The 24088-nt window shown below is 35.9% G+C and overlaps 1 protein-coding gene and 2 pseudogenes across 2 annotated transcripts in view; 2 read left to right on the top strand and 1 right to left on the bottom strand.

The window, feature by feature from the left end:
* The window catches only part of MARCHF1 (membrane associated ring-CH-type finger 1), an 834037-nt gene that overhangs the window by 171695 nt on the left and 638254 nt on the right, over positions 1-24088 (top strand). The window lies entirely within an intron of this gene.
* On the top strand, positions 1380-2427 carry LOC101130604 (putative uncharacterized protein ANP32CP; annotated as a pseudogene).
* Positions 8933-10895, bottom strand: LOC101130964 (endoplasmic reticulum chaperone BiP-like; annotated as a pseudogene).

Raw genomic sequence — 24088 nt, 5'->3', positions numbered from 1 at the left:
TGTATAAGCTCTATAAAAGAAAATGTTGAAGGTTTGAAATCCATTAGTGGCAGTGAGGGTGTACAGAATGAAACTATTTGAGAAGTACACAAGGCAAGTCTTACTTTCAAGGCAGTTTATGTAAGCTCATTCAATTGTCTCAGTGTTCTTGCTATGTGTGGGTTATAGGATTTGGAACATATGATCAATCTGAGCACACAACAGTAAACTGAATAGGATTATTAAAATCCACAAGCATTTTACTAGTGGAATCTGTGATATTTTCTAGCTACTCTTGCTTGTTTTATTTGAATCTTTTGCTCATATCCTATAGTAAAGATTTCAGGAAATATATTTTTATTTGCCTAGAATTTTAGCCTTTTAGTTTTTTGAATCTATTGCTCATATTCTTATAGTAAGAGTTTCAGGGAATGTATTTCTATTTGTCTGGAATTTTAGCCTTTTAGGTTTTTGAGCCCCTCTTTTCGTTATGGGACATAGTATGAGACAAGATGAAATGATACTTCTATTCCCAATTCACTGATGGGGAAAATGAAGCAAAAAATGTTATTTACTCAAGGCTTCTGCCATGTTTCCTGGTGGAATTATGGCTCAGACACAAATTTCCTAATGCCTGTGCTGCTAACTTCTCAGTAGAACACTATATTAATTTATCTTCTTCCCAAGTGTTTTTCCACAAATCTCATAGCCTGTGAAAAGATTGTTTTAGGGAAATATTATTTTTAATATAGCATATTTTGTCAATGTAGGACATATGACTAGTACCTGCTGAAAACCATCTCATGATCCTTGTGTAAGAACTAATTAACACTAGAAATACTATTTTCCTTGCTCATTAAAAACATAAATGTCTCAGAAAGTAAAAAATTATTCCTCTCTAAATAAACATACATGCCATTCAAATTTTATTCCTCTACCACTTGCCGTATCTAAACCTAGTTAGATACTTTGGTTTTAGGTATAATCTGACAGAACAGATGCAACCAAGATCACATTGTGAGTCAGAAGTGGAAAATTCATAATTCATGATGATACCAATAAAAGATAGATTTAGCTTTTTACAGGATGTTTTTGGCATTTTATTCTTTCATTTGAGGGGAGATCTCACCAAAATATGTCTTTCATGGTTCATTGTGTTATTTACTACCTGTGATGCATATTCTCAGGTTACTTTAAACCTAGTCTGTAGATTCAAAGATATCCCGTGTCAGGTCTCTAAAAGTAAAAAGAAAGATGGGTACTTGTGAAGGCTGATTCACAGTAAGTAGTGTAGAGGGGAGTGCCTTGTGTATTCACAAATTATCAACGTGAGCATCAGATAAGATTTCCTTTAGTCACACACACCTACCTTCTTACTAGGAAGATCTATATGCTTGAATAATTGTTCTGCTTGACCCAGGTTACTTATCAGTCCCTTTATTATAATATTTGTAAATATTGGGGCTCGAGAACCGAGCGGAGCTGGTTGAGTCTTCAAAGTCCTAAAACGTGCGGCCGTGGGTTCGAGGCTTATTGATTGAATTCGGCTGGCACGAGAGCCTCTGCAGAGAGAGAGCGGGAGAGATGGAGATGGGCAGACGGATTCATTCAGAGCTGCGGAACAGGGCGCCCTCTGATGTGAAAGAACTTGCCCTGGACAACAGTCGGTCGAATGAAGGCAAACTCGAAGCCCTCACAGATGAATTTGAAGAACTGGAATTCTTAAGTACAATCAACGGAGGCCTCACCTCAATCTCAGACTTACCAAAGTTAAAGTTAAGAAAGCTTGAACTAAGAGTCTCAGGGGGCCTGGAAGTATTGGCAGAAAAGTGTCCAAACCTCACGCATCTAAATTTAAGTGGCAACAAAATTAAAGACCTCAGCACAATAGAGCCACTGAAACAGTTAGAAAACCTCAAGAGCTTAGACCTTTTCAATTGCAAGGTAACCAACCTGAACGACTACCGAGAAAACGTGTTCAAGCTCCTCCTGCAACTCACATATCTCGACAGCTGTTACTGGGACCACAAGGAGGCCCCTGACTCAGATATTAAGGGCTACATGGAGGGCCTGGATGACGAGGAGGAGGGTGAGCATGACGAGGAGTATGATGAAGATGCTCAGGTAGTGGAAGATGAGGAGGGCGAGGATGAGGAGGAGGAAGGTGAAGAGGAGGGCGTGAGTGGAGGGGAGGAGGAGGATGAAGAAGGTTATAACGATGGAGAGGTAGATGGCGAGGAAGATGAAGAAGAGCTTGGTGAAGAAGAAAGGGGTCAGAAGCGAAAATGAGAACCTGAAGATGAGGGAGAAGATGATGACTAAGTAGAATAACCTATTTTGAAAAATTCCTATTGTGATTTGACTGTTTTTACCCATATCCCCTCCCCCCTCCAATCCTGCCCCCTGAAACTTACTTTTTTCTGATTGTAACATTGCTGTGGGAACGAGACGGGAAAAGTGTACTGGGGGTTGTGGAGGGAGGGAGGGCAGGACGCGGTGGACTAAAATACTATTTTTACTGCCAAAAAAAATAATATTTGTAAATATTAACTCGGATACTAGCTTTGTAGAATGATTACTATTAATTATTCTCTCTCTTTTTTTTTTTTTTTACACATTCTATTCTTTTAAGTATAGTCCTTTTAGTCCAAGGAAAAGGCACTACAATCCACTTATTAATGCTTGCTACTATGTTCAAGTAAAATAAGCTCCAGGATTTAACAAAAAGAGGAAAGAAAATATTTACAATGAAAATGTTGCTAAAAATTTAAAACAAATTACAGTAAATGTATTGTTAAAGCAAATTATATTTTTAAAATTTATTAATAAGGAAATAATTTGTTGCTAAAGCAAATCTTTGGAAAAATAATAATGCACTTTATACTTGATTTTATTTATTAAAACAATGATTTATAAGCTTCAAATATCTCAGAATTTTATTTTAATAGCATGTTGCAAATTATTTAAATCATGCAAAATCATTGCAAAGAAATAATAAAGCATACCTGGGGACATTATGAATATAGTTATTTTAGCAAAAACAGTGTGGAAAATATATGTTGTACCTTAGAGACTGTGCATCTATACACTTTTTATTTAAAAGCTGAGCAAAAATGCATTGAGACAAATAACTATCATTGTACATTGAAAGATACAACCAGCAACAAGTCAAATAACATGAATGAAACTAATAGTAACATAATTAAAAACTAATGAAGACTAGTAATTAAATGCTATCATCAATAATACCTTTATCAGTCAAGGCATTCATGAATATAATGATTGCTGGAAAATTGCAGCATTTCAACTATATTTATGTTGATTTTTCTGCATTAATTTTTGTTTTTAGCATAGAATTGGAGACCTCAATAAATTCTAGTAATAAAGCAGTTATTAGTATCATTTTTTAAGTCCCAATAACTCACTTAACTAATATCATGTATAAAAATAAAAGCATATAGAATTTCAGTAAAGACTCAAAAAATGATTTATAATTTTAGATTAATTCAAAACCCAGTAAGAGTAAACTCTAAGGTGTCCAACAAGCTAGGGACCATATGTGAAGTGTCATTGGCTTATCTTTGTAGAACTTTATTGCTGGTCTGTATAATCTTCCTGGTCTGTTTTAGTTAGAAATTCCCTTATTTTATAGATCCTGAAAGTGAGACTATCAGGGTTTAAATTCTAGATCCCAAGCACAAGTCAGGGAGTCATAGAGCTAGAATGAGGGCACAGATAGTAATCCAGGGTCCCTTCTAACGCACAATGTGAGAATAACTTTCTATTTTCATTTGTCTGAGAAATTGTGGGGATAAAAAAGATCCTAGAGAACGTGAGGTATATATCTTACTTAGTTTGATTATATTTTACCCAATAGCTTTGTTTAAAATATTTATAATATCCGAATGTCACATTTCCCATTAACGTAAAAAGTAAATTTTCTCTTTTTAATCCTTTTTTATAGTAGCATCAGAATTCTGAGATCTTACATGTAAAATTGCATTTGGAAAAATATTTTCTTTTTGTTTATTTGGTAAACATATGAGTGCTGATTACAAGAAAAAAACAATTTTCTAGGTCTTGTAGAGAGAATACAAAGATTTAGTAAAGAATAAATCATGACCTCAAAGAACTTAGAGCTAACGAGTGACTATAAAAAAAAAATAAAAGACATGGATGACGCTGGAAACCACCATTCTCAGCAAACTAACACAAGGACAGAAAACTAAACACATCACATGTTCTCACTCATGAGTGCGAGTTGAAAAATGAGAACACATGGATACAGGGCGGGGAACATCACACACTGGGGCCTGTCACGGGGTGGGGGTCTAGGGAAGGGATAGCTAATGTAGGAGCTGTTTCTCCTATTAGGAGAAATACCTAACGTAGATGACGGGTTGATGGGTGCAGCAAACCTCCATGGCACATATATATCTATGTAACAAACCTGCATGTTCTGTACATGCACCCCAGAACTTAAAGTATAATAAAAATAATAATTTTACTTATTATTTAATTAATATAACACAATTTACTTTAGAATTCCTGAAATATTAAAATTTTGAGTGTTATTATTTGATATCAAATAGTTAAAACCATGCTTTTCTCCCTTTTGAAAATCCATTAAATGCGTCATAGAACTTGACCTTAACATTTGATATTAGTCAGTGCTATCCTGCTAAATTTTATTGTAAGATGACAGCATACAATTAAGAGATGCAGGCTGTGAGTGTGAAAAGTTAATTAACTGCAAGATTTTGACAGACACCAGGTATTAAACACTAAAATGAAAATAGGTTTTTGAAAAAAAATTAACTATGTTTTATTTTATATTATGATGGTAAGAAATGTGAAATGGGATGTTTTCCATTAGCTGGATTTGTTCATCCATCATGATGGTTCTCACATTATGCTCCCAGTGAAGTCATCATGCCTTTCCCACCTGCAGTGCCCTTAATCTGTTTCTTAAAGTAATTTTAGAAATTAGAATACTGCTGTGGCATTAAAGTTTAATACTTTGTTGGCGCTATAGGCAGAAAAAGCTAAAAGAAAAAAATCCACACAATTAAAATTATGTTTCTTTTTCTCTTTTCATAGAAAAAAAATGGAGCTTGTGTGTAATGTAGTCATGAGAACAAACATTTTAATCTATGATTCACTATAATGCAGTGGGAGTGTTATACCTTATTGTGTCTCTACCTCAGTTTCCTGATATTTTTATGTGGTGATGATTCTGGTTGACATTACCCACTTTTGAGAGAGATAGTTCGTTCTTCCTAATCTTGAACCATAGTCATCAAGACCTTCAAAATGAGTTTTAGACTAGAATGTGCTAAAAGCCCTAGAACATTAAAGCTGCTTACTAATAACTTCTAACCACAGAAATGAAATTTCTTAGGGTAAGTGAACAAAAGCCAGTTGCTTCTTAGAGACAGCTTGTTTATTACAAGAGTCTTTGGAAATTATCTGACAAACATTGGACTATTGGTCTGAAATTTATAGATCTTTGTGCATTCTTGTTGACAGATGCAGAGTGATTTTGGACAGCATTTGTTCATTTACCCACTCATTTTTTTAAATGTTTCTTATGTCATAATAATTATTCTAGCACTGAAGATGAAATAATGAGCAGACTAGGAAACTGCCCTCATAGAACATCCATTGGATTGTCAATGCCCAGGCGGCCAGCAGCCACATTGACTCATGAAATGTATTCCATTTACTCAATTGAACAGATCCAAGTGAAAGAGGCATACGTACTGGAGGTCCTCATTATTCCAAAAGAAGCTCTTTCCTGTTCTGTGTCATGAAGCCAATAGACAAAACCAAAAGTGAGAGTTAAGCAGTGCAGGCTTTATTCCAATGGCCATGGAATTGGATAACTGGGAGCATAGCTCGCAAATCAACTTCTCGGCTCCTGAGAACTGGGAAGTTACAGATATAGGGTATCTTTAATGAAGGTGTGGGGCATTAAGAACAAGCAGAAGAATAGTCATGCTTTTTCTTGGAAAGGGACGGAGATTTTCTTGGAATCAAGGAGAGTCCTCTTTTTTGTTCTTTTTTGGCATCTTCCAAAAAAGGTGATTCACGGTGGTTGTCAAGTGTCATGGCACCAGTGGGAGTGTCATTTAGTGTGAAAATTGGATAATAATGAAGCTAGAGGTCCTTCAGAGGTCAAATAAGCTGCCTAAGAGGTAACCTCTGACCACAGACATCCTGTTTCCTAAAAATAAGCAGAGTTAGAGCTGAGTAAGAATTTAGCTATATCACACAGGTGTAGGCATTTGGCAACAAGAGCCGGGTAGGGATACAGATAAGTCACATAGGCACTGCAGTCGGTAACAGTATCCTCCCTCTAACCATTTCCAGAAACTCAAATTGTGCCTAGAACTTTTCATAAGGAATGCTTCTTCCGAAAAGTGCCTAGCAGAAGACAAAGGTCATTGGCATAGCAGCTGCAAGTTCCTAGTATAGTGGTTCGAATAATTTCTTAAGGGGAAGAGGACTTGCTGGCATGCCTAACTTGAATGCACCTCTAAAAATTTTATAAATGTTTCATACTTTTAAATTTTATTATTTATTGTTTTGTTATCTTGTTTGGGGGAAGAAATCCAATATTACTACAGAAATAGCCCCAGGTGCTTCAAGAGTGACTGAAGTGTTTTTTAATTCCTTGTATATTCCAAAATTATAACTTGTAACTTGCCACTTGAAACATTTGGACAAGAGGAACCCACTTGATTCTATAGTGTCCAAAAAGTCTCAGTTAATACTTGTTGAATGATGGAAACAAGAAGGTCAGAGATCACTAACTTTTTACTTTGCCGGTATTGGCTGCCTGAATGATTGACTCTCTTATGAGGGCTCATGATAGAAGAGTTTGCATCATAATGTTTACTTTGAAGCTGAGCATAATTAATCAGTTTGTGGCTTTAAAAGCTAAATTCTCCTAAACTTATATAAGTAAATAGTAAATCCTAAGGTAAAAGTAAAGCAATGATGTATGAATTTAAAAGAACATTGTTTTAAATATAATCAACAAATTCCTGGTTACAGACACTATGAACTTTTAGAGTAAACTATGAATAAATATAATCGTATACTTAGCAATTTACAAATTAAGATAATCTTTATAGAAATTCTGTTCTGTTTTTAGTAATAATTATGCTCTTAATTCTTGGGAATGCACTGCAATGTCAGTTTTCTACCTAATATTTACTTAGTGAGGTACAATCGTTCTTGAGATTATTCTTGTCATTGGTTTGTTTTATGTAGGCTTATTAAATTTTAAGTTGTCATATTTTACCATTGGTCGTGTTCTAGTACTAGTTTCCCCAAATAAACTAATGTCCCAAAAGCAATTCCTGAGTCATAATTACAATGATAAGAATAGAAACACAATGTTACAACACATATGATATAGTAAATATTTATCATGAATACGATTTGAGTAAAAATATAGGATGTGAATATGTATCTGTCAGCAAGTGTGATTGTAGAGATTTCAAAGAAATCCATTTAAAAATGGGGCAAATAAGAAGTATGACTCTCAGAAAACTAGACTATATTGGATTCCAACAGTCCATTTGCCTCGAGTTTTTAACATATTACTTATAATACTTTGCCAAATCGTGATTTTTCATAACAAGTGCAAAATTACATTTCCCTGTACAAACTTGTTAACACCATAATTGTTTGTAGAGAAGACACACAACTTTAGAGCCATCATTCAAAATTGCATTCCTCAAAGCAAAAAGAAGAATAAATGATACTATTTCCAAAAAATTTGTAGAGACAATTGCAAAGATAATTACAAATATTATACTCAGAGAGAAAACAAAATGAGTTATTGGCAACATTTCTTTGTTAAATAACAATGCGTGATGACACACTAAATTAATGACATATTCTGTAAAAGCAATTACTTTCTAATATGTATTCTAACAGATACTGTATTTTATAGCTGTATTAATCAATTAATATGCAGAGTATGAATTTGCTCTTAGCATTTGTGCAAACACAGCATAAGGGAGGTATGCAATGGTGATTCAACTTCAGCTATATGAGGATTAAGAAAGAACATGTTTACTTTGATTAATAAAGAATTTTGCATCGACGTTCAATCCATACTCTGAATCTTGTTTACATTGCATATTGAAGAAAATGGTGAAAATTATTATTATGATCCAATCACTGTCAGACAATGACATTCTTTTCAGTATGCAAAGAGATTTGCACAATTCTGTGGATCTATCCTGAGGTCAGCTGACCATTGAGGGAAAGACAATTTCCTGAGTGTTTGCAATGAAACAAACACACCACAGTAACAACAGAGAAACAACAATAAAAACAATTGCTTCTTGATACTAAAAATACAAAAAGGGGTACCATGATTTCAAGAGACATACCCAGGTGGCTAGCTCAGTAATGTGTCCTCTGCCCTAAGAAGTCTGAACCTGTTGCTTCAAGACTGAAGGAGAAAGACTTCCTATCATGCAAATATAAAAGGATTTCATATGAAGATGAAACTCAACAGTCAAAAGTTGGACATTCTCAGATAGTCTTTCTAAAAATTTTTCCTTTAGGAAAGTATTCTTTTTAGACCAGTGCAAATAACTAACATTTATTGGCATCACTTATGGCAGAAAAAACTTCCTACACCAGATGAACATGACCCAGTTGTTAAATAGAACACTTTGAAGGTGAACACACACCCTAACCCAGGTTTTTTACCCACTTTTTAAGATGGCCAATTCTTCTCCCCCCACCTGAAGACATGTGAGCAACTGCTAATGAAAAGCCATAAACAGCCACTTGGGCTATAGCATTTTCAACTCCACTCTGAGGTGACAATTCCAATTACATTTAAGACTTGACTTCTCTCATTTTTTTTCTAAGGAAAGTTCCTGAGTCCAGTATTTACAATATTACAGCAGTAGCAGATCTGTGTCTACAACTCATCTTTTTCTGCCGTATCCTCTTCGTGGCTGGGGGAGGGCCTGCACTTCCATAGAGTTTGCTGATAAGTGGCTGAACAATTTCTTCCAGTTCCTTCTTGTTAGCTTCGAAGTCTTCAATGTCAGCAGCTTGGTGGCTTTCCAGCCATTCAATCTTTTCTTCTACAGCTTTTTCCCATGGTCTCCTTATCTTCAGAGGAAAGTTTACCTCCCAGCTTTTCTTTATCTCCAATCTGATTCTTTAGAGAATAGCCATAGCTTTCCAGCTCATTTGTAGTATCAATGCACTCCTTGAGCTTTGTGTCTTCCTCAGCAAACTTCTCAGCATCATTAACCATCCTTTTGATTTCTTCAGGTGTCAGGTGATTCTGGTCATTGGTAATTGTGACCTTATTTTTGTTCCCTGTACCCTTGTCTTCAGCTGTCACTCGAAGAATACCATTCACATCTATCTCAAAGGTGACTTCAATCTGTGGGACCCCACGAGGAGCAGGAGGAATTCCAGTCAGATCAAATGTACCCAGAAGATGAATGTCTTTTGTCAGGGGTCGTTCATCCTCATAGACCTTGATTATGACAGTTGGTTGATTATCAGAAGCTATAGAAAAGATATGAGACTTCTTGGTAGGCACCACTGTGTTCCTTGGAATCAGTTTGATCATGACACCTCCCACAGTTTCAATACCAAATGTAAGGGGACATACATCAAGCAGTACCAGGTCACCTGTATCTTGATCACCAGAGAGCACTCCAGCCTGGACAGCAGCACCATGCACTACAGCTTCATCTGGGTTTATGCCATGGGAGGACTCCTTGCCATTGAAGGACTTTTTAACCAGTTGCTGAATCTTTGGAATTCGAGTACAGCCACCAAGAACAACATCATCAATATCAGAATTCTTCAAGTCAGAATTTTCCAACACTTTCTGGACAGGCCTCATAGTAGACCGGAACAGATCCATGTTTAGCTCTTAAAATTTGGCCCGAGTCAGGGTCTCAGAAAAGTCTTCTCCTTCATAGAAGGACTCAATTTCAATTCTTGCTTGATGTTGAGGAGACAGGGCCCATCTGGCCTTTTCTACCTCTAGCTGTAGTTTCTGCACAGCCCTATCGTCTTTCCTGACATCTTTGTCAGTCTTCTTTTTGTACAACTTGATGAAATGTTCCATGACACGCTGGTCATAGTCTTCTGCACCCAGATGAGTATCTCCATTAGTGGCCACGACTCCGAAGACACCATTGTCAATGGTGAAAAGAGACGCATTGAAGGTTCTGTCACCCAGGTGGAACAACAGGATGTCTTCTCCCCCTCCCTCTTATCCAGGCCATAACCAATAGCAGCTGTCATAGGCTCGTTAATGATCCTCATAACATTTAGCTCAGCAATAGTTCCAATGTCTTTGGTTGCTTGGCATTGGGCATCATTGAAATAGGCTGATAAGGTAAAAACTGCATGGGTAAACTTCTTTCTCAAATAAGCTTCAGCGGTTTATTGCATTTTAGTGAGAACCACGGCAGAAATTTCTTCAGGAGCAAATGTCTTTGTTTGCCCACCTCCAATATCAACTTGAACGTATGGTTTAGTTTTCTTTTCAACTACCTTGAACGGCAAGAACTTGATGTCCTGCTGCATAGACAGGTCGTTCCACGTGCGGCCAATGAGCTACTTGGCGTCAAAGACCGTGTTCTTGGGATTGGAGGTGAGCTGGTTCGTGGCGGCATCGCCGATCAGATATTCCCCTTCAAGAGTGAAGGCCACATAGGACCGCGCGATGCGTTTGCTCTGATTGTTGGCAGTGATCTCCACGCGGCCATTCTTGAACACACCGACGCAGCAGTAGGTGGTCCCCAGGTCGACGCAGACCACCGTGCCCACGTCCTCCTCCTTGTCCTCGAACCGCGCCTCACCGAGCAGCAGCAGCATCGCCGCCACCAGGGAGAGCTTCATCTTGCCAGCCAGTCGGACAGCACAGGCAGGGCGTCGCAGGCAATGAAGCCACGGGCCGCAGCACAGGAGCGCAGCGCGGTTACCCGCCTCTCACAATTGCGAAACATTCCAGTCGGTCGGTCTGTCTGTGCTGTCTCGGCCGGCATCGAGAAAGTATTTGTGTATATATACTTGATCGTATGTAAAAAACACAACCAAACGTGGCAAAAGCAGAGAGAAATAATTTCTGGGACTGTAGGCAGTCAAAAATCAGATTTGGATTCTCTATGTCGCCCTCAGCTTTCGAGTTTTAATTGCCCTGCTCGCTGACTTGGCATTTGAAGGAGTGCTAGAAATGGCCCTTAATGGAAAATTATAAGAAAACACTCAGAATTTCTGAGCCCATGTTCAATCTGAGTATTCTGAAGGGCTTCACAGTGTTAGAAATAATTGCCATTTACAATAATTTATAGGTTTACTAGATTTTCTAATTTGAGATTTAAAGAGTCAAAAAAAGATGGGGAAAGTGACATGCAAAATAAGCTGTCTGCCATCAAGGCTGAATAGACCTATGTTGGTGAAAATAGTTATAAATAATATAATTCCTATCATTACATGAAACAATTGTGACTAGTCACTTTTAAAGGCTATGCTTTATTTTTATTACTAAAAACATTGTATTGATTTCTCTTTATTTAACTACAACTGGGATCCGTGTTGTCAAGTGCTCAAGCAGATCCTAAGCAGCAGCAAATATTGCAGCTGCCAGTTGTCCTTGCCAGGCTTCCATAGATTCAGTCAGTGAGGAGACAACACACCCGAATGATGTAGCTGTTTATTACTCACAGCACAGCAGACAGCATGAGCTTCAAGTTTACATCAAATCCCCATCCCCCCAGGTCCTATGGGGGCGATGTGGAGGAAGCCTGGGTAGATACTATACACATGGTGAGTCTGTGCCACAACTGAGGAGCCTTGGAAATCCAGACTTATAAGGGGACTTCAAGCAAACCTGCTCATCCTCCACTTTAGAGAAAGACATTATTCATATTTTCTTGGTCAGGAAACCAATCTGCCTCTGATCCAGAGGGAGACACTTTCTCTATCACCCTGGAACATCTCCAGGAGAGGAGGCAGACCTAGTTTTATGACCCTGGTGCACAAGCAAATCTGCTGCCTGTCCCCACAACAGCTTTGTAGATTTCCTTGAACAAAGCTGTCAACGCCTTTTTCTTAGAGGATGAGCAGAAATACCAAATCCTTGGAGACTATCTCCCTAACACACAAGTGCACTCGGTGCCCATAAAAGGTGTGCAGATGCTGAGGGTTGAGCAAGATCAGAAGATTATGTGCATTTCATGCAAAAAAAAAAAAGATTGCTTCAGCCATAGTTGAAGGCAATTAATACCATCTCAAGTCATATTGCTTTTAATAGTAATAATACTTATAAATAATTGATTCACAAACATGGAAACTACTTTCGACACCTTAGGCATCCTTGCTCTAACCTAGAGTCTTTGGTTACATTCCTCTCTAGTTTTGGGATTTAGTCACACACCTTCAAGGCCCTGTCCACAGGTAGCGTACTTAAGAATAGCCATTATATTACAAAGAACCTGATAATATCTAGCTAATTAAATGGTAGGAGATAAGAATGAACTCTTCAGAGGTCTTTAGCTCAAAACTTAAAGAGTTCTTAAATAGCTCAACATTGCCCTGAGGCTTTTATTCATGTGAGCTTCTGTCACTAACAAAGTACAGAAAGACAGATCTGAGCAAAATCTGAGTTTTTAACTGGGAGTGGGAGAGCTTTTCCTCTTCACCTCAGATCATACTGTTTCTGCTTTTAAGAATGGAACAGTAGGGTCAGATAACACAAAAGGCACCCTTCCAAATAGAAGCCAAAAAGATTGCACTGGCTCATAGAGTGCATTGCTGCTTGAATAAAAGTAAGTAGCAGAAAGTTAGAAGTGAGCAGTGTATTGGTTCTCAATTTTTTACAAAATAGAATCACATAGAGCATGGCTAAATGATATCAATTCTTTGAGGATGACAGTTTTTTTAAAAAGGAGAGCCATTCACCAAAGTAATGATTAATTGACGCAATTTTTCTACCCTCAAGGAGATGCTGAATTTAACACATTATTCACGTTGGTGATTATGGGGCTTCAGGATTACTGCGTTTTCAACGATTATTAAAACCAGAAATTGGTTGGGCACAGTGGCTCATGTCTGTAATTCCAGCACTTTGGGAGGCTGAGGAGGGCAGATCACCTGATGTCAGAAGTTCGAGACCAGCCTGGCCAACATGGCAAAACCCCGTCTCTACTAAAAATACAAAAATTAGCTGGTTGTGGTGGCAGGTGCCTGTAGTCCCTGCTACTCTGGAGGCTGAGGCAGGAGAATCACTTGAACCCAGAGGCAGAGATTGCAGTGAGCCGAGATCACGCCACTGCACTCCAGCCTGGGCAACAAGAGCGAGACTCCATCTCAAAACCAAACCAGAAATTGGCATTTGTCTTATTAAACCCTCAATAAAATCATAGACTCTTGCTAAGAACTTTAAATATTGTCTTGAAATGGTGTGTGTGTGTGTGTGTGTGTGTGTGTGTGTGTGTGTGTGTGACTAGTTTTAATATCTTCTACAATTTAGAAGGAATTTTAGTGTTTACTTTTTCTGAAAATAAGTAATTTATTTTGTATAGATCATATAGGTATCTTCTTATCTCAATGGGAAAAAAAAGTCTACTTTTAAACTCTCCAGAGTTTGTAGCAAATATTTGAGTTAATAGCTCTTCCTTTAGATAAGTGAGCCTCAGATGTCATGAAAACAAACATGAAATTTAATCGTAGAAATATATTGCTCTTCAACAATCCTTATGTCTCTAAGTACTTAATGTTGTCTGGCAGTATATATTACTTTATAATAAAACCTGTTCTGCTAGTATATGGTAACATATTACATAAAACTTATTTGACGTGTGCAGAACTCAAGACTGGTTAAGTGTGGAAATAAATTTTCCTAATGAAGTTATTGGATATAATGATGGCAATATTTTTGTCTTTTAAATAAAAGATAAATTCAATCAAAAATAACCATTCACTCAGATGCCTTATGTGTGCTACAATGTTTATCTGAAAATATTAGTATTAGAGTCTTAGCTAAAACTAATGTAGTATGCTAATGCAACATACAGCAAATACAAACACAAATCACCATCAGAGTTGAGGTTTACTGATATTTTTGCCCATTCCCAACACACATCCTGGGCATCAAAATATAATTCTTAAAGAATTTTGTGAGGAAAATAAAATGAGTTTGTCTAGAATGACATATTTATATTGTTAATGCACATTTTTAAAATTTTGTTTTGCTTTTTAAATCCTTATGTCTCATTAAAATTGTGATAAAATACAAACAATATGAAATTTACCATCTTAATCATTTTTAATTTTATAGTTCAGTGACATTAAGTACATTCACTTAGTTGTGCCACTGTCACTACCAGCCATCCAAAGAGCTCTTTTTATTTTGCTGTACCAATATTTTTAGACAACATACTCTATGTAGGTTTGGGTATTAGGATCCATTTATAATCACTCAGAATCTTGGAATTACATTTAGGCATTATGGCTAGCTGAGACTACAAGGACGGGTCTGATGAGGCTTGGGCCTTTCCTGTGTATCTCAAATGGTCAGGTCAACATTGGGAGTTGATCATTACTTGACAGGCCATACCACCAAGGGAATTCATGTTTGATTATGTTATTGTTTAAGCATATTATTCTATATGAGTCTTTATCAACTAATTTCTATGGAGGTTTGTTTTCTATCAATAGGTTAGGCAAACTTCTTGCTACTATTTAACTGGTATAACCCTTTTTATTTCAGACACAATCCACGTCCATCAGTGCAGAGTATCCTTTTGTGTTTTGTGTATGTAACAATGGACATGTAATTATTTTGGTAGAAAGAATTACTTTCTCTTCAATGTGGAAGCTAAAAGTGGATAACTATTCACCAAATAGGTGATATGGAAAGATTGAAAAGAAGTATGTGGCAAAAGCATATAGATAATATTTGAGGGAGATACTGTTTTCTCAGTTTATTTCAAATCAAATCTTGCAAATTTGTACCTATAATCAATGGGGTGAGTGAAGGGATAGAAACTGTAAATGGAAAACTGAAGAATTATATCAGGAAAAAGTTGTAAAATCTCATATTGTGGTGTTGAGCAAACCAGCTTTACATTTTATGAGTTTCTGCCACTGTTGTATCGAGCAATACCTATATCTGAACCTCAGGGTGGTTTAAACAATTTCTTATGATTTCCCATTATTGCCTCCCTCCCGCCAAGGAATTATAGATTTAATATAAGACTTTGAAGATTCTACTCCAAGAGGCTGGAATATTCTAAAGGGAACCTCTTCCTGGAGCACTTTCATTCTTCTTGCCTCTTTCCTCTGCTTCCTGCTTCAGTGGACTAAGGACCAGTAGTTCTCTTTCCTACCTCTTCCTAAATGTCACTTTCCCATGATGATTTTCTTTTCTTCTCTCCTAGACTTGATTAAATGTCCCTGTAATATGCTCCCATAAAATCCTGACCTTTATGTCTCATGAATTCCATTGCACTTTATTTGAATCAGGGTTATGGTTGGCTTCTTCCTCTGCTGTATTTTACATTCCATGATGGTGGTTACCTGCTTATCTTGTCAATGCTGCATCACCCAGCACTATGTGTGGTATATGGCATCAGCCTGGAATAATTTTGGCTCCAAAAGTTTAAAATGTACATTTAAACAAAGCAACAAAACTTCTGGAAGAAAACGTAGGGTATTTATTTATAACCACAGAGTGAGAAGGCTTTTCTGGAATTCAAAATTAAGAAAATTGAAAGAAAAGATTGATGCTTTTGACCACATTAAAATTAGAAGCTTTTACATAGCAACAGATCTCACAAAGTCAAAAGGTAAATGAAAAAATGGGGAAAAGATTTTCTACTCTTATCACAAACAAAAGATTATAAAGAAATAGACCAAATACTCAGTGGATCAAAAAGTAAAGATTTCAACAGATAATTCTCAAATACCACTTTTTATGCATTACATTGGGAAAGTTAAAAGATAAATCATACATTCATTTGGCAATAATAAGTGTGATTATGTAGAGTGAATTGAATTAGATTGGGTAGATGGGAATAGAGATTTGAGGTGAGTTTTTAATGTGTATTGCTTTTTAACATTTTACTTTTTGAATCCTGAAGTCATATAACCTGTTAAAATTTAGTGATCAAACAATTAGAGAATGGAAAAAGTTAACAGTTGTAAAAATATAAAATAAGAGGAAAGTATAAGAACTAGAACTTTTTAATATTAGGCTGAGGGAAGTTAAGGCTAAATTGGTAATAGTCTTTGAGTTTAAATGCTTCAGCTTAAAAATAAGGGATTTACACTTTGATCTCTTGGTCACTTCAAATTCTGAGACTCTATCATTTGACATGAATGGTTTTTTTAAAAAATAAGAAGTCTTATGTCTAGATATTTTCTATCTCCATTAAGTGTAGCATAAAAATGTGAACTTAAATTTTCAGAGGAAAAATATGAGGTTGGAAAAGTATAAAGAATATCAAATGACTAATTTCTAATAACAGGAGTCTTGCATATATTGAGCATCACTGTGTAGCTGACTTGGGAAGCTTCTTCTTTGTTTAATTTAGAATCATTTATTTAATTTAAAATATATATGATTGTAAAATCTGTGTAACAGTATTGTAACTGGTTTTTCTTGCACATACATCAGATGCTTTTATAAATGTACATGTAAACACTAAAAATGTGTATATATTATGTTATCGATACATGTATAGGAGGAACGAAGGAAGGATGGAAGGAAGGATAGAGATGATATTCTTTGAGAAAAATGAACTTATATTTCTTTGCAAGTTGCTTTTTTTACTTACTAATATGCCTTGTTTTCTCTGATACCTATATACCTAACTTAGAAAATGCGTTCTGTACAATTCTTGCTTTTTGACCTTAACAAGGTCAATTTTGTTTTTGAAAATATTTTATAGAAATATTTAAAAATTGCTATATATTAGTCAAGTTTAGTGATTATATTTTTAAATCTTTTCTGAATTATTCTAGGGGTATTGACCTACGTCAGGCTCCCATTACACTATGTGGTCTAGAGAAGAGCACAGAGAGCTAGAGGGAGCCAGACTGTGTCTACATATTAGTGTCTTTATGAAAAACCTGTTAGTGTTTCAGAGCTATTAATTATCTGTCAATGTAATGTTTATCTGTGAATTTCATTCATTAGTTTATGTTAATGAATTTCAGAGAAAAAGAAGAGAAAAAATTACCTTTTACCTGAAGTTCTAATTGTACAGCATGAATTGTCTATTATAGGTTGTATGCATGATTGAGTCCCAAGAGAAAAAGCTGACACTGGCAAATAATTTAATTTTGTCTATATTCAGAGAATTTATGATACTAAAAATAGAATTTCAAGAACCTGTGGCATAGTCCTTAGCTAAAATACATTAACTTGAAACCAGATTTAAAAATAACAGTAGTTCATGGACTGTGTTGCCACAATATAAAAAGAAGATCATAAATCTAAGGAAGAATAATTTTATTTATAGAAAATCTTTGAGCTAGGACTATAATGTCATGTTCTAAGCAGCGCTTATCACATCTATTTGACGGTACTAAAAATATAATCACCTTCCCGAAGAAGCATCATAATTTAGCACTGTTCATTATAGAAAAGTTATCAAAAAACTGTCATGGAAATAAATAACTTGGAATGGTACTATTTTGGGGGGTTTTATTTTGTAAGATTTTAGAATTTTATTAGAATGCCTCTTCTGTGTCTTCAAATTGGAGTCTTTTCTTTGTCTATTCCCTAGCATGAAATTAGTTGTAGTTCTTGAACATAGTTAATATAACGTATTATGCCTTAGTGTGTACTAAAAATTAGACATACATAGTGTACAAATATAATGTGCTTGTGTGTGTATACATATATATGATTGTGTGTCTTGTGTATATGATACAAAAAGATATACAAGACCATGAAAGCCTTAAAAAGAAAAATTTTACGTAATTTGGGAGCTAACATTGAAGGGAGAGTAGGAGTTAATTAGTCAAAGGAGGCCAATGTATTTAGGCAGAGGATGTGTTCACACAAATGTTTTGTGGAGGGAGAAGGTCGGTGGGTGTGAGGAGCTAAAGAAGGCTTAGGTGGCTAAAGTGGGAGAGGCAATGGGGACCCCACACTGTGGGAGCTTGCAAGACCTACTAAGATTTTGTTTTCATCGTATGAGCAGTGGGACTCCAGTAAAATAGGATTTTAAATAAGGAAATGAGATGATGAGAATTTTACTTTGAGAAGATCTCTCTGGTTGCAGAATTGAAAACAAGTTTTAGGAAGGTAAATGTTGTCTAGAATGGATATTAAGTAGCCTAGAGAGAAGGCTGTTGCATGGTTCAGGTGAGAGATGGCAGGTTGGACTAGAGCAATGGAGATAAAGATGGCAAGCGGATGTAGCAGTTCTAATGGCATTTTCTCCTTAAACACTAAATTCTACATTGGTCTAAATTGTGTTACTTATTACTTACTAAATCTCACAAAATAGTAAGAGTTAGAGTGCCTTGCAAGAGATTATTAACATAAATGTCTCTGAGAATTAGGGTGAATTTTGGATGCCCAGACTCATATTCAGCTGTCTTGACCTAAATAAAACATTATCTGCTTGAAGATGATATATCACTGTCTCCTCTGCTGCATAATCCCTCCCTTTATAAAAAGTAAGGGAGCACCATGCCAGTTCTTGTATTTTAATAAAACTTAAGCCTTGCAATATTTTATTGTTACCAAGCTCCATATAATTTTCAGTCAATGCAACCCTGAAACATAATTTTAAAATTATTAGATGAACATTAAATGGACAGCTAGAATAGTATTAGGTAGCAATTTTATATAATTGACCTTCTTGAAAGGTTAGTTGCGCTAATCTTCCATCTTAGGCAAGAGTATTTTACAAACACTTATGTAAAAGTTCAAGTGACATAAAATTCTTTAAATTCAGCACATGTTGAATTTATCTAATAACTCTATATTTATTACATCCAATAAAATTACCAGCACAGAAGCCATAATTCAATATAAATTCCCGCGTTAAAAAATGTATAACCCTGTGCCTAATCATGAAATTTTTTCACAATTAAACATTGGGAAAATTTTATTTGTCTTTTTAATTCAGTGCTTTCACTACTAAAGGATATGACCTTTATTAAAGTCTTGTAATTTCAATCAAGAAAATCAGCATTTGCAAAGTACAAAGATAAGTCACTGCTAGAGAGTCAGTGGTGAATGAACCCAAATGTCCAACATCAGAAGTTTTACCATCTAGTATGGAGTTAATTTTTTCCTAGTATATCCTTGCCATAAACATTTAGCCAGTATTCAAATTCTCCCTCTGGAAATTATTAACATATTCTTAGACTGAGCAAAATTTTCTTCTCAGTATTTTTCCTGACTTGTTTATTATTACTGTAGGTTATAGATCATCTAATTGTTTTTATGCAAATCAGAATTTTCTTTTTTAAAAAAGATATTTTGCCAGATGGAGAGTAATTAACTACAAATGAGAAGACATATTAATGGTATCTTATAGAAAGGATATTTGTCATATTAGCCTATAAGAAAAGATGAATGTGCAAAGTTTTCTCATTAAGGTGCCCTTTACAGCCTCTTTATGTATGTGTGTGTATGTATTTTAAATCCAAGTAATTAATTTTTTGAAGTGAGGTTTATTACATCAACTGACGTTAATTAGGCAAATTGTATTTTCAGTGGTTTCTGTACCACTTTAGGAGCATATTGTGTTTTTGAAACTATTCAATATTATTGTATTAGTGTATTATTTACTAATCCATATAAACTTACTACTATTTTCTTTTGTTTCTTCAAGTATTACATACTTTGTCATAAGAATATGGCTATAAGAAATTAATGCTAAATGAAATCACAATACAGAGCTAGTGACAAATGGTGTCTATTATTTTTTAATAATTTTAGCTTAATAAGAGTTTACTATGTGCAGAATCCTGTACTGGTGTAGGGAGGAAACTACAGCCTTTCCTTTACGGAATTCCATTAAAAAGGTGGAAAAAAATAATCTCCCTCTATCTCATCACCAGCTCCTTCTGCTCCCTGGGATTATGCCCCTGGCAAACTCAGTGCTCATTGATAAACCACTTACAGAAACAGAAAACTGTCAGCAACAGTATGAGGAGGAGAACGTAGTCTCATCCCACAACCACACTGCCCGCCAACACAGGGAGAGTCTGCGTGCCACATGGTGTTCTCTATAAACTGCAGCCCTGAACTTTTTCTCCAGGTGGTATCATTTCATCTCGGGGTTGGGGTGGTTCTAGGGGAAGAAAGACCAACAACTATGACGCAAGGTTTGTCAACTCATGGGAGAAAGGCTTCTCCTGTTTTGGTAATTTTCATTTTCCCTAGGCCTTTGTATGATTATCTTCTCCTTATATTTTTATTTTTAAGCTCAAGCCATATTTTTAATTTAATTACTGTAGTAAAATATACCAGTATTTTTGAAATAAGTCAAAATTTTATTATTATTAGACATTAAGCTCCATTTTAACAGAGAAAACACGAACCCATCCAAATATGGCATAGTAATTAACACTGTAGTGATATTTAAGTATTCATATACCAAACAGTACCATCAGTACTCAGTGATTTAATCTAGGAGCTTGAGCTCCTTAGATCTGATGGAAAGTACAGACCCAATTATAATTGTTTCTCTGTTACGTCATTAATTAAAATTGTTAAGGGAGGTAAGGAAACCTCACTTACATTATATCCATCTTGCACTGTTTCCTGCAACCAGCCTGACTTTTCCATATTCCTGCAGAGAGCCCAGATCTTTACTGGACACATAATTTTGCTCCTGCACTTTCTCCTTGTGTTTATGTATCCCTCAGTCAGGCCTCTGTTTAAGAGTCACCTCTGTCCAGAGGCTTTTCTGTCTATTCTGGCTGTATCAAGGTTGAGCAGGTGGATAGTTAGGCATCTCCAAACTAAAGTTACTTGGTACAAAGACTTTACCCCTTTCCTAACAAGACAGTACACAGTAGTTGACACCACTAGGTCCAAAGTTACAAACAAGATGATGTAACTTGATTATATTGAAGTTATTTGAATTTAGATATATGTACTGTTTTTTGAATTAGGAATGTGATTGGGTTCAAGGATGCATTTTCAGAAAACTGAGGTCTTATGTGTAAAATAAGACCATTGCTGCGCATCAGTACTCTGTTATAGATCAATAAAAGAGCATATTTCAGTGACATTCTGTCTAGGACAGATTGTCAAATTGTTATACCTCAGGTTCATGATGGTGGAATTACTGTCTCTCTGAGACCAAAGCAGATGCAGTGCTTCTTGTGATCTGACACATGCAGAAGTACACTTTAGCCACATTCTTTCTCTGTCTCTTTCTTTGTCTCTGTGTGTGTGTGTGTGTGTGTGTGTGTCTTTCATACACACACTGAGATTGAGAGAGAGAGAGATGAGAGAGAGAAATCTGCATGCATGTTTGCATGGCATTTTACCTGAAATTATGAAAGGTGTAACCCTTTGTTTTCCCTGGGTTTGGGGCCATCCATTTTTCTTCTTAAGTGTGTCACTTACTGCTATCAATATTAAAGTTTGCTTTTGTTTAACTCATATCCAGTAAGCTGCATTCTCCATTAAAAAACCTACCTTGTTAGAGGAAAAAGAACTTGTCCTTAGTTTTATCTTAAAAGCAGAAAAAAAAATCTATATTGAGTCTCTGAAAGAGTAGATGACATTGACTTCATTCCACAATAATCTCCTTTGTCATTTACAAGCCATGCAATTCTCCGTGCATGGTAATTGCAGCAGCTGAGGAATCAAAGAACCTCGATTCTGTGTTCATTTCTGTCCCTTATTTATTGTGTGATTTTGGTAAATTACTTCTTTACATCTTGGTCTTATTATTTACAAAAGGATTTCTCTTTTGGCCATAGGAAAGTTACTTGTATAAAATAGTGTACGTGAGATGATTCATTGATCAAATCACTTGGTCAGGATTTATGAGCCGTTTCTATGTGCCAGTATTGTTCCAGATGCCAGAGGTACAGCACAAAAGAACACAAATGTCCTACTCCTGTCTAGCTTCACTGCAGTACACTTGAAACTATTAAGGGCTATATGAAGGAATATATCAGAAAAGACTGTATAAATCATTTAATTAAGCTGTCGTTTCCATGGGGATAGGAAACATGCCTAGTTCTATCATTTATATATATATATATATATATATATATAGAGAGAGAGAGAGAGAGAGAGAGAGAGAGAGAGAGAGAGAGAGAGAGAGCACAAGGTACTCAGATAAATAACAAATTGAATTTAAGAAAAAAATCAAGAAAAATCCAAGAATAAAATTAAGGAATCAGAAGGCCTGATGGTTATTCACAGAGTGAGTTGTTTCAGACACTCAGTGTGTTTCCTGAGAAACCTATCGCTTGGTTATTTAGTGTCATAGAAGGACTATAAAATTAAAGCCCCTGCTAGTGGATCTAATGATGATATTTCCACGAGGCAGCTGTGTGAAAAAAAATAAAATTAGCAACACAAAAATGGACTATCTCTATCCTTCTCAGAAAAGCTGCATCTTAGATTCCCAAATTCTTAGGGTAGGAGCATATTAATTCTGATAATTATTTGATTCTCTGATTTCATAATTCTGTACTCCTGTATCGTTTTTGTCACTAGGGAGTTAATTTTAGGCCAATTAAATATTAGGATTGCTAAGGGGTTTGGTATTACCTGAAGTCATTTAAAAATGGGATGACTATTTTTTTCCCTTGTGATATGCATCAGTCTGAACAGAAAAAAACATCCATAGCAAATATGTTTGATCTATTTGATACCTTTTGGTAGTGCTGTATGATACTAAATATTTGACACTATTTTGCTTCTATGTCTGTGCGTGTGGCAAGCACCAATGACTATATTATAATTAACACTACATCAGTGAAGACCAAGTATAAAATGATTACATCTGTTGCATGCGACCCTTGGCATTTCTGTCACAATGACGGTATTTAGTCAGGCTTGCCTTAGTAACTGTAAAGGTTTGAGGTAAGTGAGATGTTATGAGGGATTTTCAGGCCATACTAATAATACCTTTTGATATTCAAAGGTCTTTGGAAACGTTTAGGTGTTGAGTTTATTTCTTTATTTCTTATCAATAGATTGATATTTAAAATAATTTTTATCCCGATATTCCAGTAAATGTAGGTTGCTTTTTTGATGATTGACTTGATGAGGACTGATTGCTAAATTTAGGAATAGTGCTAGGTTATTGAGGTCCAAATAGAAACAATTTAGAGAAGATTACAGGGGTGTATTAGGGTTCTCCAGAGAAACGGAACCAAGATAATGCATATGTGTTGGGGAGTGAGGGGGATGAAAGAGAGAGAGAAAGATTATAAGGAATTGGCTCACATGATTACTGGGGCTAAGAAGCCCCAACCTGCAGGGCAGCGTGGTGGGCTGGAAGTTCTGGCAGGAGTCAGTGCTGCGGTCTTCAGTCTGAAGACAGACTGGAAGCAGAATTCCTTTATCGTCTAGGGACCTCAGTCTTTTCTCCTAAGGCCTTCAATCGATTAGATTAAGTCTACTTACATTACGGAGGGTAATCTGCTTTACTTTAGAGTCTTCTGATTTAAATGTCAATCACATCTACAAAGTACCTTCACAGCAAGAGCTGACTGGGATTTGATGGAACAACTGAGTACCATGGCCTAGCCAAGTTGATACATAGAATTAACCATCATAATGGAATCTTATCATAGATTAATTTTATATAGAGATTATATTGCCTTGGGAAAAAAAGTAAAGGAAATAGTGTTGAGAAGACCTAAATTTTACCATTAGAACAAATGTGAGCACTTACGGGAAGATAGGGGGCAAGGTTGTGGATATTTATATCTAGATTTATACCCTGAAGGCTTAAATTTTCTTAGCTTTTTAGATGCATAAATCAATTGTGGATAATTCAATTGTGCATAATTTTGTAATAAAAAGTCATAATTGCAGTGAATTAATTACTAGCCATTATATCAAGTAATCCACATTTGTTATTTCATTTGCATA

Source organism: Gorilla gorilla, chromosome 3 (assembly GCF_029281585.2).
Source record: "Gorilla gorilla gorilla isolate KB3781 chromosome 3, NHGRI_mGorGor1-v2.1_pri, whole genome shotgun sequence".
Lineage (NCBI taxonomy): Eukaryota > Metazoa > Chordata > Mammalia > Primates > Hominidae > Gorilla > Gorilla gorilla.
This window is presented reverse-complemented; position numbering and strand designations above follow the sequence as displayed.